Genomic DNA, 13,182 nt, shown 5'->3' on the forward strand with positions numbered 1-13,182 from the left:
GCCCACGACAAATCTTGTACTTGTTTTCCTACCCAAATAATAGAATCTTTTAGTTACTGGACCTCACTCAGAATTTCCTGGTCAATATGATCTTGAGGCTGCCCAGTTTCAGTGTAATTCTTATGGAACTGCTGAAGGTAACACGTTGTTGAGCCTCTTGGGGTAAGACCACTGCTGCCATGGAGGCAGAGATAATGATGCCAGCCAAAACTACACCAGCTGTTAACCAGCCAATGAATCATTTAGCCCAGGCCCAGTGCTTCAAATGTCAAAGCAACTCTTCTGTGAATGCTACTAAAGGGTTTTCATGCCATGGTTCTTTTAATTTTACAGGGAGCCAAGTAGCTAGTGGCCTTTTGAGAATCATAACAGTTTGTTTGGGGCTCTGACATATGGTTCGACTGACACAGTACTGCAACATACAGTTTTTACATCTAACATAATAAATATTTTGTGAGGCATTATATTGTATTTAAATGGGCCCAGATAATAAAACATAGGGATTTAATATACATGCTGTGAGATAGAATTCCTTATGAAAGGAAATATTAAGATGGGTAACTTTTTAAACTTATTATATTGAAATTCACCATTCCATATTCAAAAAGGCTCCTGAGTCAGATCAATTTTCCATATTCCAGATAATCTTGGAGCCATTTAACCTTGTCTCCTACCACTCCTGATTGGTTTACATAGAAACAGCATTCTTTTCTGAACAGTTTTGTAGGATGACAGAGGCCAGGGAGTCCAGTTGATTTTGTAAAATCAGTACCAAATCAGTGACCTGTTGGATATCTGCAATAACCTGTGCTGATTATTTTTTTTATAGTGAATAGAGTTTCCTAATCCTGTTGCTCCTGTGCCAATCCTGGTTAATTGTTAGCCCTATGAGTAAGGTAATAATTTGGGGGGCTCCCCTATGTCTGCTGTGTGCTGTCATTGGAATGGGTAGGCCTTGGTTGTGAGGTAAATTGTCAGTTTGAGGATTAAGGAAGATTAAGGTGCAAAGGTCAGTTTAATTTTGGTAGGCAGGGATAAATGAACCTTGCAAAGAAAAAAAAAACTCATAATTTGGGGGGGGCATCAGGGCTGTGGGGTTGACACAAATGGACATCTAAGTTCTATTTAAAATAACAAATTGTTTTTCTTTTTAAATGTCCAGGTATGACTGTACTTTGGGTTTAACTGTTTTTGCTAGGTTTTCAGATCAAGCTGGTCAAATTGACCTTGTTCCTATGTGTTGTTAAGAGTCAGCTGAGTTCCCGCAAGGGTTACTCTTGGAGAACTTGAGAGCAGCTTCTTTTAGTGCCATCTGCTTGTTAGGATGGGTTAAGGTCTCCTTGGATGAGGTGGCTTCCTTTGGAAGCAACAGGGATGTCTTCCTTCTCCAGGGACCCTCGTCTTTGCAGCAGGTGCACTGGACTTTCTGTTCTCCAGTGGTTTTGTTAATCTCCCTGAATTAGAGGTCATGTGGCCCAGAGTTGCAAATCTCTTTGGGAAGTTCTCTCATTCCCTGGCTTCAGGCTGACTCAGAGGGCAGGAGCCAAATATTGTTTTAGCCTTAATCTTTAAGCCTTGGTCTTAAACATCCAGCAAGACAGTCTCACCAGTCTAAAAATAAGAGTACTGGGTTTTAACATCAATGTTTATAACCTTACAGTCATTTACCCCTTTTATTTAACTGGGGTCTCGTATTAGTACTGCAAGTCAGCCTTATATCCTGTCTGTGGGTGATGGCTTGTTAGCTCAAATTAACCAAGGTTGTTTGTTCTTGAAGCAGTACCTCCACAAAACATTAACAGGCAACAGTTATAGAGTTTACAAGGAAAATACAAAATGAAATTAACAAGAGTAAAAACATTTAAGTTGTGAAATAGCAATCTTGAATTTTGGCTGAGTTATAAATTATATCCCCTGTTTGAGATCACAGTAATCTTTACAGCAAACACAAATCTTCTGAATATAACTAAAAATGAGCTAAAGTCTGGCCTATTTTGGAGCCATTTTAACATGTAATAAGGTGGGAGGCAGAGCCTTATCTCAGTTAAGGCAGGGCTGTTGACAAAGTGTTCTAGTTCTGAAGCTTTGCCTCTTTCTTAAATATCATTTAACAAAGTTTACATAGATTGTTTCCTGAGTCTGTATGAATGTTAGTTAACACAATATGACATTACATCTAAAATATGAATCAAAGAAAGGCTGAGAGAGATTTTAACTTTCCTTTTGTGTAGGAAATTGGCAAAGTGCTTTTATGTTTCACAATACTAACCTTTAAACAGATCAAGCTCTCATTATCTTTTAGAAATACATTTACATTTCTATCCCAATGTGAAAAGTTACATAGGATTTTAGGTTCGGTTACAGAAAAATAAGTGATATAAATAAAACCTCAATTAAATTTTATCTTTTTATAAGTCTAAAATTACCATACAGACAACTTTAGTTTGGAGAGAATAAGCTAGTTAAAAATGTTCTTTTAAACCCCCTGCTTTAAAGACTTGTATACCTGGAAGATATGAACATACTTAGTATGCTATACTGATGTTTTTATGTTAATTAAGTTTAGCTTTTAAAGGAAAATTTAGATTCTGCAAGGTAATGTAATTCTCAAAAATAACAGTTGTTGCTGTGTAACAAGTGTTGTATAGATCCTAATTACTTTAAGACTAGTTGCTTTAAAGAATAAAACTTTTCACACACAAGGATAAGTGTAAGTTAATATTTTAAGAAATCCTTGTCAGGTTAACATATAGATTAAACCTTGGTTTTATACTAGTAAATTAGTATTTGACCATAGGGAAAAAAACCTTAAATAGCTTTGCCAGATTGTTCCACATACATATAACCAACTTAGTGACACACAAACTTGTTGAAATTTGCCCTTTAATTACACAGACCTTCTTACCACTTAGATGCACCTGTTGCTTATTTCAACACACAAAGACTTTCTTACCTGGAAACATTTTTTTTCTTCCTTCTACTAAATATATGTCCATACCTATAACCTTCTAATTTCTCTTTCATATCTGTTGACCCCTCTTTTTGTTTACATTCTGAAATAACCCTTATGAAATTTTTGAATTTAGACAGATTACTTCATTTTAAATAGAATAAATACTTTATGTTATTTACACTACTCTAATTGAAACACAGATGAAACTTTTGGACCCTTTGTACCTAGAATCACATCTGTTTGTTTACCAATTCATAAAAACATAAACAATGTTCAAGTATATCACCTCATGAAATTCAAGAAGTTAAGAGTACTTATTATATTTGACAGTTAGCATTTTAACTTTGTAAGTTGATCAGATGTCTGCAACAAAAAAAAAAATCATGATTAATCCTGTATAGGTCAAATCTAATTTACTTATGAACTATAACAACCAAAGTGTGAGACAAGTGTACTGAACAGCATTCACCTCTTCCATGTTGTAGAAACAATGGATTTATACCTTAACATTTTATTAGATGTTTGGCCATCTGGAAAAATTTGAATTAGTAACTTTAAAGACACCTTTTATCTCATTTGTTTACCCAATTTAAATTGAACCTTCTAAATCATATGAATTAAAAGTACTTGGTTCCATATTTTTGAAATTTTAATTTATGAGCTTATTCATCTATAAAACAATTTTAATATACAAACACATGCAGACTGGACAATACACTGGTGTATGTACACATACACAGAACAAAGAAATAAAAACCTTATAGTTTTGTAAATTGGCCTCTGAAGAGAGGAGAGTATAAAAAATCTTTATGGTTGGATTAAATAGGTCTGATCAGAAATACACATTAACCTAGGCATGCTAGATCAGAATCATGAACTAAAAAACAGAATTAAAAAAAAGAATCCTAGGAGGAAAAATGATATGGCTGTTAATTATTTTAATAAAGCAGCATGAGAGACAGAGAGAGACAGAGAGAGCACCCTGAAATCATTTTTTCTCCCTATGCCACAGTCAGGGAGAAGTTAAACTGACATTTTTTTTTCCTTCAGTCTCAGAGCAGTCTCCTACTGAGCCACATTCCAATACAAGCTTCAGCATGGTCTGGCCAGGGAAATTGCTGCCTGGGGCTTTTTAACACTTTTTTCCCCATTGGTAATCAGACCAGGTTTAGATACAGAAAATCATAAAACATCATGCTTCTTACTGAGACATGCCGTTGACTATTGGGTTAAATAACTATTAGGGTTATTTATTCCTCTTAGTGACAAACAGGTTAAATTTTTGCTCCATAGGTAAGCTGAGGGGAAGGGCTTGAAATAAGGCTCCTTTTTACATGACTTGGAGCTGGGACCTCACTCAGAATGCAGGATACAAATCAACCTTTTGATAATTATTTTAAATTACGGGAGGACATTTACCAGCTAGTTGTGCCCTTAAAATCTCTTCAGAAGGGGATTATTTGCCTGCTGCTTGGTCATTCACCATCCCTATAATCTGAGGCTCCTCAGATACATTATCTGAAGTGCTGGAGGCTGCATAAACAGAGTTTTAACCTCTCTGGAGAATTTAAAAGCCAGCATTAGATGCAGGAAGAAAATGCAAAGAGGTCTCTGGTCCGTGAGTTTTGCTGGGTGTGAAGGGAAGGAAAGATTGGGGAGGAGAGAGAGTAGAAACAGGACAGCTTCAATGCCAATAAAGGATCTGATACAAATCCTTGCATCGTCCACGTGGCATAGAGCCCCAAGAATCTAGCAGGTGGTCGTTAGTACCCCTGGGGGCTGTCAGGGCCAGATTTGAGATGTAAGACATTCATAAAATACCATAGAGTAGCCCTGGCCACCTGTCTTCAGTTGCCTTAAGCCCTCCTCTGTCCCATTCAAATTTCTCCCAAACAAAGCCAGCATTTGCTCAGCTAAAATGGACTGTAGAGGGCATGAAGGGACCATGTTCTACAGGGTCGGGGAGGCATAGTCAGTTTGGGGATTCAGCTGTATCTCATATGAGTGGTGGCTGAGGGGACCCTTGACTTTCAGAAAGCCATGGAATTGCCAGACAGTCAAAGGTCAGTTTCCTGGCCTCATCAGTCATTTAACTCTGTGGGGAGAGGGAATGAGATTTGGGGGCATGGGGAAGGACAAAATATTACCTTTCTCCTGTTTCCCAGTCAGGAAAACAAACTGTTAGCACAATAGGATGGGTCTGGGTGCAAACTTCACAGATAAGCACAGCCTTTATTTAGAGACAAAATCACACGTCTGATGGACCCACTTTCCTGGTGGAAAATGAGCCACCAGCCAAAGGGGGAGTCTGTGCTTATATGTGTTATACTAAGGTGATTTAATTAGTGAGGGTGTGATTTAACTAATGAGGGCTGGACACTCAGGAATTTGAGATCTGTTTTTACTGGGCAAGATGAAGGGTCTGGGGTCAGCGACCAGTATCTGGAATTTGTCTTTATTGGGCCAGATGAAGGGTCTGGAAAAGGATTTTTGAAGAAATATCAATGCTTTGGCCTCTTCCCAGAGACTGTCATTCCAAGCTTGATGGATATCTCTTCCCCAGGGCTTTTCTTGTATTTGTATTGCGAAAAGATAAATGTTCTCAATGTGTTCCTTAATCCTCGCTTTCTCTTCCCAGGCCACACTATTTTGGGGTTGGTCATTTTCCATATCTAATGTGTAGTGCAGCGTAGAGTGCATGCCTGGCACTCATGAGGCCCTAGGTTCAACCCCCAGCACCATGAACATCAACAACAAAACATTGTTTTAAAAAATGTTAGGTTATAACACCAGGGAATCATATTATCCCATGACCATTTTCTTTTTTGTCCTGTAAAGTGAGGTCATATACCTATTGAAGTTGTTTTCTATTTGTGTGATTTAAAGTTGTATCCTAATTTATTTTAAATTTCTTAGTCTGAAAAGGGTTTCTTTCATGGTAAAAATCAGAATAAAAATTTTACTTAGAACAAAACTAGTAAAATTGATACATGTTTATAATTTATGAGATAGCTTTTTGTTTTTAGTAAACATTGCTGTTTTAATATTCATGTTAAATTTTGAATATGTGTTTTACTTAAGAATTTGTTTTTGCTGGGATTTTGTTGAGGAAGGATTTTAGCCAGAGTTTCAGCAATATGGGAGAGAAAGGGTGCTTGAGCACTTGGAAACAGCAGGGAGAATGGCACAGAGGTCTGGACACTCAGGAATTTGAGATCTGTTTTTATTGGGCAAGATGAAGGGTCTGGTGTACCCAGAGTAGCTCAGAGTGTGCACGCACGAATGCAGCGCAAAGCTGAGAACTTGCTAGAAGTGTAAAGCAATTCCAGTTGAATCAGAAACTCTGGGAATGGGGTCCTGCAATCTGTTTTGATGCACCCTCTAGAGACTGAGGGTAGCTAAATTTTGAGAGCCAATGAAATAACAGAGTTTTTTGTTTGTTTTTGTTTTGCACAGTATTGGAGATCGAGCCAATACTGTGCTCTAACACTGAGCTACATCTCCAGCTCTTTTAGTTTTTATTCTGAGACAGGGTCTCTCTAAGCTGCCCAGGTTGGCCTGAAATTTGCAATCCTCCTACCTCATTTTCCTGAATATGGGGGAGTACAGATGTGCTTTACTCTACATGGCTTCAAAAGAGAGTATTTTACATCCTAGCATGGTGCCTAAATCATGTTAGATTCTCAGAAATTTTTGTTTAAAAGCAGAGTGGGTTCAAAGTAAACTGAAGAATATGATCCATTTTGGATGTTGATTGGTGCCTGGTTGTGGATTATGTTAAATGCTATTTTTAAGGAGTCAGACTTAACTGAATGTACAATGAGAAGCTGTTTCAAGTGTTTGATTATGGGGACAATATGATTAGAGCTGTGATTTAAGAAGAGTGTTATAATAGGATCTAGGAGTAGGCATTGTAGGAGAAAAAATTAAATTGGAAATTTTTAGATTATGGCTCTAGATAAAATAAACTCTTGTGAGTACTGTTGTTTCCTCACTTTCATTGGTTGGATTAAGAAAGCATTTATAAATGCTATTAGAGATGAGCTTTTTATTATAGGAATGTCTCGAATGTGTAGCATATCTTTTGACAATTTTTTCTTCTCTCTCAAATCTGTGCTATGACTTCCTTTGAGTATAATAAATATAATTTGAGATAATATTTTATAATTCTAGTAAATACATCTTTATAGTATACAACTTTAACTTTGTTAAATTGGAATACAAATTATTATTTGAAATTTAATAATATTATAATTTCAGCCTGGTGCCACCTAAAATCAATAGTGAATGTTCAATTTGAGTGTTGACTTTATACAACAAAATTAGTTTTCCAAAGTGTGTTTTGGGAATATTAATTCTATGAGATGTTTCTAAACTAGTTCTGTGTACAGGAAAGTTCAACATATGTCTTTTTTTGGTGTTTTGGATATAAAGTCATTGTGGAAGGTAAAAATTTTTGTATATGCAAAATGGTAGGTATGCATATTGGCTTTGAAATTTCCTTTACTGCCCATCAAATAGCATAAACATAATCTATTATAGTCATATTTTTCTCTAGCATTGTTCAAGTTTTCTGGATTTGTTATTTAATAAATATTGTTGGTTTCGGTTGTTTCAAGTGATATAATTGCTTAGCATTTAGCAATTCAGATTAAAAAAAAACTTTATTTGTGCATATCTTTAACACCAAAATTAGATTCATTGATGCAATTTTTCTGAGTCAATCTTGTTTGATTTGGATTTGCAAAATTTGACTACATGTCATTGTGCTCCATTCCCTAATCACTACCTCCATGCAACCATGATTACTATTGTACAGTTTATGAGAAATTCTAAATAAAGAAAATCACTAGTTTGAAAAAAATTTTTGCTCTGGAAAATGTATGCTTTATTTGTTTTCTCAAATTCCTTTTCCTTGAGAGTGCAGAAACAATCAAGCAATGCTTTCTTGGTAGCTGATGATAGTACAAGCATATTATTCTAATATGCATTCAGTATAAGCTTTCTTCATATATCCAGTGGCTACTTAGGGAGGGACTTCTCTGCGCAAGACCAACTGCATTGGCTAATCCATGCCTTCATAAAATGCTGCAAAACTGTGATAGTAGGAGCAAAGGTGACTCCATTTTGTTTTATGACTTCATCCTGTAAAACAACCATGCCAAGTAGAAGAGTCATGACTGGGGCAAGATGTTCTTTTCCTTTTGCTATAGAAACCTTTAAGAACATGGAACTACCTAATGGGACATTGTTTCTGTAACTAGGGTAACGGGGCTCTGTTTCTGTAACTGAGATGACTGGGCTAACTGTGATTGGTTAGACTTCCCGCTGCTTGACTGCACTGTCCTGCTTCTGTAACCTGGCTTGCTTGCATTGGCTGGACCCCTGAACATCCCTTTTGTGGTTTTCAGGCTTATAAAGAGTGCCCTTGCAATTGTTCAGGGCTGATCAGGGGAACAGCTTTATGTTCTGGTCAGCTGCCACCAGTGTGCTTCAATAAAGGCTTGATTCGATTATATATGAGTGGTCTAGAAGTCAGTTTATGAAACCCTGGGACGAAGCTTTAACTATAACAAAACCATGATTTAATCCCTCCTACTTCATAGATGAAGACTTGAAGTCCTTGTCAACTTCATACCTAAGCTCATATAACTGGTGCAAGGAAGAAGTGAGATTTGAAGGCTTATCAGGTAGATTCACATTTTGATCCTGTTTTTATTATACTTACTTGGAATAATGAACAAAAATATACTCTGGACAAGATGAGCACAACTAATATCTTGAGCCAGATAGTCCTTTGTCGTAGATAGCCAACCTGTGCACTGTGGGATATCTGGCAGCATCCTTGATCTCTACCTACTAAATGCCAGGAGCATCCCACTCTCAGTGAGACAACCAAAAAGACCTCTAGATGGTGTCAAAGTTCCCTGGAGGGGTGCCATCATACCTGGTTAATAACCAGTACTAAGCCACATTCACTTTATTTAGAAGGAAAATGAGCAGTTTTGAGTTTTCATAAAGATGAACCTAAAGGAATGTTCCAAACAAAACCTACTTGAAGAAGCAAGTATATGTCAACATGAAGCAAACAGAAACAGGTATGGACCATTGACAATAATTGGTGTGGTGTAGACAGCTCAATCAGGGAATTTGACTCCAGAGCAGCCACCTGCCAGCTTCTACCTCCACTCATCTCTCAAATAAAAGCACTAAAAGTAAAGTTTATATCATAATTTTACAAGGACAGAGTTTTCACTACAACAAAAAAGGATAGCATAATCTTTCAGAAACATAAATCAAGTGAGACAAAACCCAGAGAAACAAGTCAGCCCATTAGCAACTTTTTAGAAGGGCCACTCCATAATGGTCATTGCTGTAGACTCTGGCAGCACAGCTGGGCGGAAATAAACAATAGACTCTTTTATTGAGATTGAAGTCTAGTGAAAAAGACATTAAACATAAAATCACACGAGATGAATTAAAAAACTACAAACATGCATGAGCCTACAAAAGATTAACCCTTGTTATGTTTTTTTTATGTAGATGAAAATGCACACTCAATCATTGTTTATATTGGTTACTTTAGTATTATTTCTGAGCTCCAAATCCTTCTCTCCATATTCTGTCCTCTGGTTATACCCATGACACATTCCTTCGATGCTTCTGTCAGAGACTTCCTGATGGATCCAGTTAACAGGAAGCAGAGGGGGGCTTAGAGGCAGGAGGAAATGAACAGGAAGCAGGAGGCTTTGGAGAGGACCTTGGCCTCTGACTATCACTTCCCACTCCTGACTATCTGCCCCAGCATTCGCACCTCAGCCAGCAGCAGCAGCTGGCTCCAGCCTCCAGCCCCTCTAGCCTTCCCAGGACTAGCCTTGGGCCTGAAAAACCACTTCAAAGTTCATGCTCCAATCGGAGATGGAGGAAATCCCAGTGACCTTCAAAGATGATTTCAACCAGGACCTGCTGTCCTTCAGGGTGATTTTAGAATGAAGTCTTTTCATGTGTACCTGCTGAAGCTCTCATCGGAAAGTTCTCCTTGCCCTGAAAAGCCTCAGAGTCTCCAATGTTCTTGTACAGAGAGTAGATGAAAGTGGCTGCTAGCATGTTCCTCTCCTAACATCTGAGTTCCACAGGAGGCTAAATGCCATTCTCCACCATCAGTGTGAGGTGCTTATGAACAGGGTCAGGGCCAAGGCAGGAGAATTTTAAGGTACCATGGAATGATTTTTATGTAGATCTACTTCAGTGATAATTGCTTTGGTGACACATAACAGTCCACACTATTCGGTTTCTTCCCCTTCTCAGGGATGTGACACTCCCAAGGGAGTCTTCAACTGTGGGAAGCTGCCCTGGATGAACATGCCTCTAAGCCCTGATGCCCTGGGGTCCTGAAAAATTATTGCATTCCGCAGTAACTTGGGTGTTTGCCAGCTGGAGAACAAGGCTTGGTTCCAGGTGTAGGCAGCACCAGCTGGGGTTGAGTCACACTCACCTGTTCCTTTGTAATCCTACCCTGAACATGCTGGCTGATGGGCTCTCTCTTTCTCTCTCTCTCAAGCCTCTCATGACCTTCTCTTGCCCCACTTCTTGGGAAGCCTGAGGTTGGGAGATGAGGAAGCTGTCCTGAAGCTCCTATAAAAGGTGTTTTGTGTCTGTGTGGTATTTTACAGCACTCCAAATTCACACAAGTGACTTTGGTTCAGCTGCCCACACTGGACGGGGTCGACATTCATCTTCTTCCTTAACAGCAGTCGAGGGTCAGCCCTGGGAAAAGATCATGTGCATAGGTGGGAGGTGGCGTGGTATATGGGTACAGTTGGTGACATTTTAAAAATAAGCCTCAAAATAAATGCTTTCTCCTAAATTGAACACATTGCATCCAAGAATATTCTTCTCATTCTCACGTAACACAATAAGGTCAAATTTGCTGTTATTAATCAGCTGCTTTTGGAATGAAATACAGGCATGTAGGCAACCATGAGAATGTGGGGTGAGTCACAAGAAAACCTTGCAAATCTGCCTGGTGGATGTCACTGAATTATCAAATAAGACTCCAGTGTTTTCTTCTTGAGGGTCAAGCTAATGAGTGGATAAACTCTGTTCATCTCTCAAGCATGTGGAACTGTTGGTAGAACTATTATACTCATTTCAGGACACTCTTTGAAGGGTGTGTGACTATCCACAGGACAACACAAGAAAAATGACACACGATTTTGTTCTTGAAAGGAAACACCATTCCAGGCTGAAATTTTTTTGTATTAGGGACTATCAGCCACATTAATCCACCAGTCTTCATGATAATGTCATAATGCCTGGCCCTGTGCCCTGGGAAGTTCAGCTTTTCCAAATGGGAACTGGGCTCCTGAAGGAATAGGTCACTGGAATTTTCACTGCTATCTCAACATGAGAAATGTGAACCCTCAGTCCAATAGGCTGATGTGCAGGGAAAGGCTGCTCATTCCTATTGAATAACTTATAGGGATCCTTCCAATCCCAGACTTTGCAGGACTGGGGATCCAGGTAACTTCCCCAACACCCATTCATAAATAACCCCATCACCTCAGCACTCAAGTCTTCAATTTGAAGGAAGCTGGCTACATGTGTAGCAAGCTCAAAGATTAACTTAGTCATGAAAAAGAATGTGACCACAGACACTCTGATTCCACCGATAGCATAAAATATCAAGTCCCTTCAATGCCAACAGACAGCTGAGGACCACAGCTGCAGCTTGAATCGAGGGTCCATGTTTTGAGAACCAAGTTATTTCACAAAAGCAGATAATTCAGGGGCCCTTTCACTTTGTCTTCCAACTTCCACATGAAGAAAAAGCCACACATTCTCTGGAAAGCGTCTATCCATCAGAGCTTCACTGAGGGTGTGTCAAGTAAGCAGAAGGTAATGCTTCTGTAATTAACTGGGTGAATTCCAAGGTGGAGAAATACAGCTCAAGAATCTTTCATTCCTGGACTTCTATAGAGGAGGATGCAATCAACTTCCAAAAGAACATCTGTTCTGGTGTCCCAGGATCCTGATCCTACTCTTTTCATATTTTTCAAATTCTCCTTCTCCTCCTCCTTCTCCTCCTCCTCCTCCTCCTCTTTATCCTTCCTTATTAATCATTTATCTATTGATTTTAGTAATGGTGATTGAACCCAGGAGTGTTTTCCCACTGAGCTACGTACCTAGTCCTTTTTGGTTTTTATACTGAGATAGGGTCTGCCTAAGTTGCTAAGGCTGGTTTTGAATTTGCAATCCTACTGCCTCAGCTTCCAGGCATGCATCACCACCACCCCTGGTGCCCAAATTCTTAATGATGCAAAAACATGTTTTAAAAAGCTTCTATTTCTGGAAAAATATACTTTATAAGTACCTTTTTTCCAAGACTGGTAATTGCAGCAAAGTCCAAGTTGTGGTGTCCTGGAAGGTGGCAACAGCACCCAAAGACGGACTTTCAACCCACCTGCCTGGAGACTCCAGTATTTGTCTCTGCTGGAGCTGAGAGCCACCTCAGGCTTTCTCCATTTCTCAAATTGCGTCATGTCTCTTGCTTTCAGGAATAGTTTTGACCCTGTCTGATTCCTTTGTTGAATTAGCATTCTGCCTGTGACTTTGCCCACCTTAATGTATCCCCACAACCACCCTGGGAATTGTGTACCACTAGAATCTTCATCTAATAAAATATTCACAGATGGTCTTAAGTGTTTGGGGGATGGGGAGGAGCTATAGACCACTTAGAAAAACCATGAAAGCCTAGGGATGCTTTGGGAAGGAAAATTTATATAGTACCACAATACACACACAATCCATATAGTTTCAGGAACCTTGTAATTCCACAGGTGTAGTCATATATGAACTTGAAGTTAAGAAATTCTGAGTAAGAAATTGGCTCAGAGATCAATCACTTAAGGGGCTAGGTTGATGAAACACATCTGCCTAGCCCCAAGACTGCTTCAAACACTCTGGTGTCTCCCAAGTGGTAACTATCAATACAAACCCAAGAACATCAAGACTGAGCTAGAAAGCACGCTCACAAAAAGACTGCAGAACATTGAAGAAAATCATCACAACTGTCAGCAAAACTTTAACCTTGGGGAAAGGACATTTGCTTTGCAACACAGGAAAAATCTGAAGGCAGGAGAAGTCCCATCCAGAAAACTCACACTAACCATTGGCTGGGACATGTCCCATGGAAATGCAGTCTGCATGGTCCTCAGTATGGTCCTGCA

The 13,182-nt window shown here is 38.9% G+C and overlaps 1 pseudogene; it reads right to left on the bottom strand.

Annotated features, from left to right (window-relative positions):
• Positions 1 to 9,759: 9,759 nt before the first annotated feature.
• LOC107140256 lies at positions 9,760 to 12,495 on the bottom strand (annotated as a pseudogene).
• Positions 12,496 to 13,182: the final 687 nt, after the last annotated feature.

Source organism: Marmota marmota, unplaced genomic scaffold, assembly GCF_001458135.2.
Source record: "Marmota marmota marmota unplaced genomic scaffold, marMar, whole genome shotgun sequence".
Taxonomy (NCBI): Eukaryota; Metazoa; Chordata; class Mammalia; order Rodentia; family Sciuridae; genus Marmota; species Marmota marmota.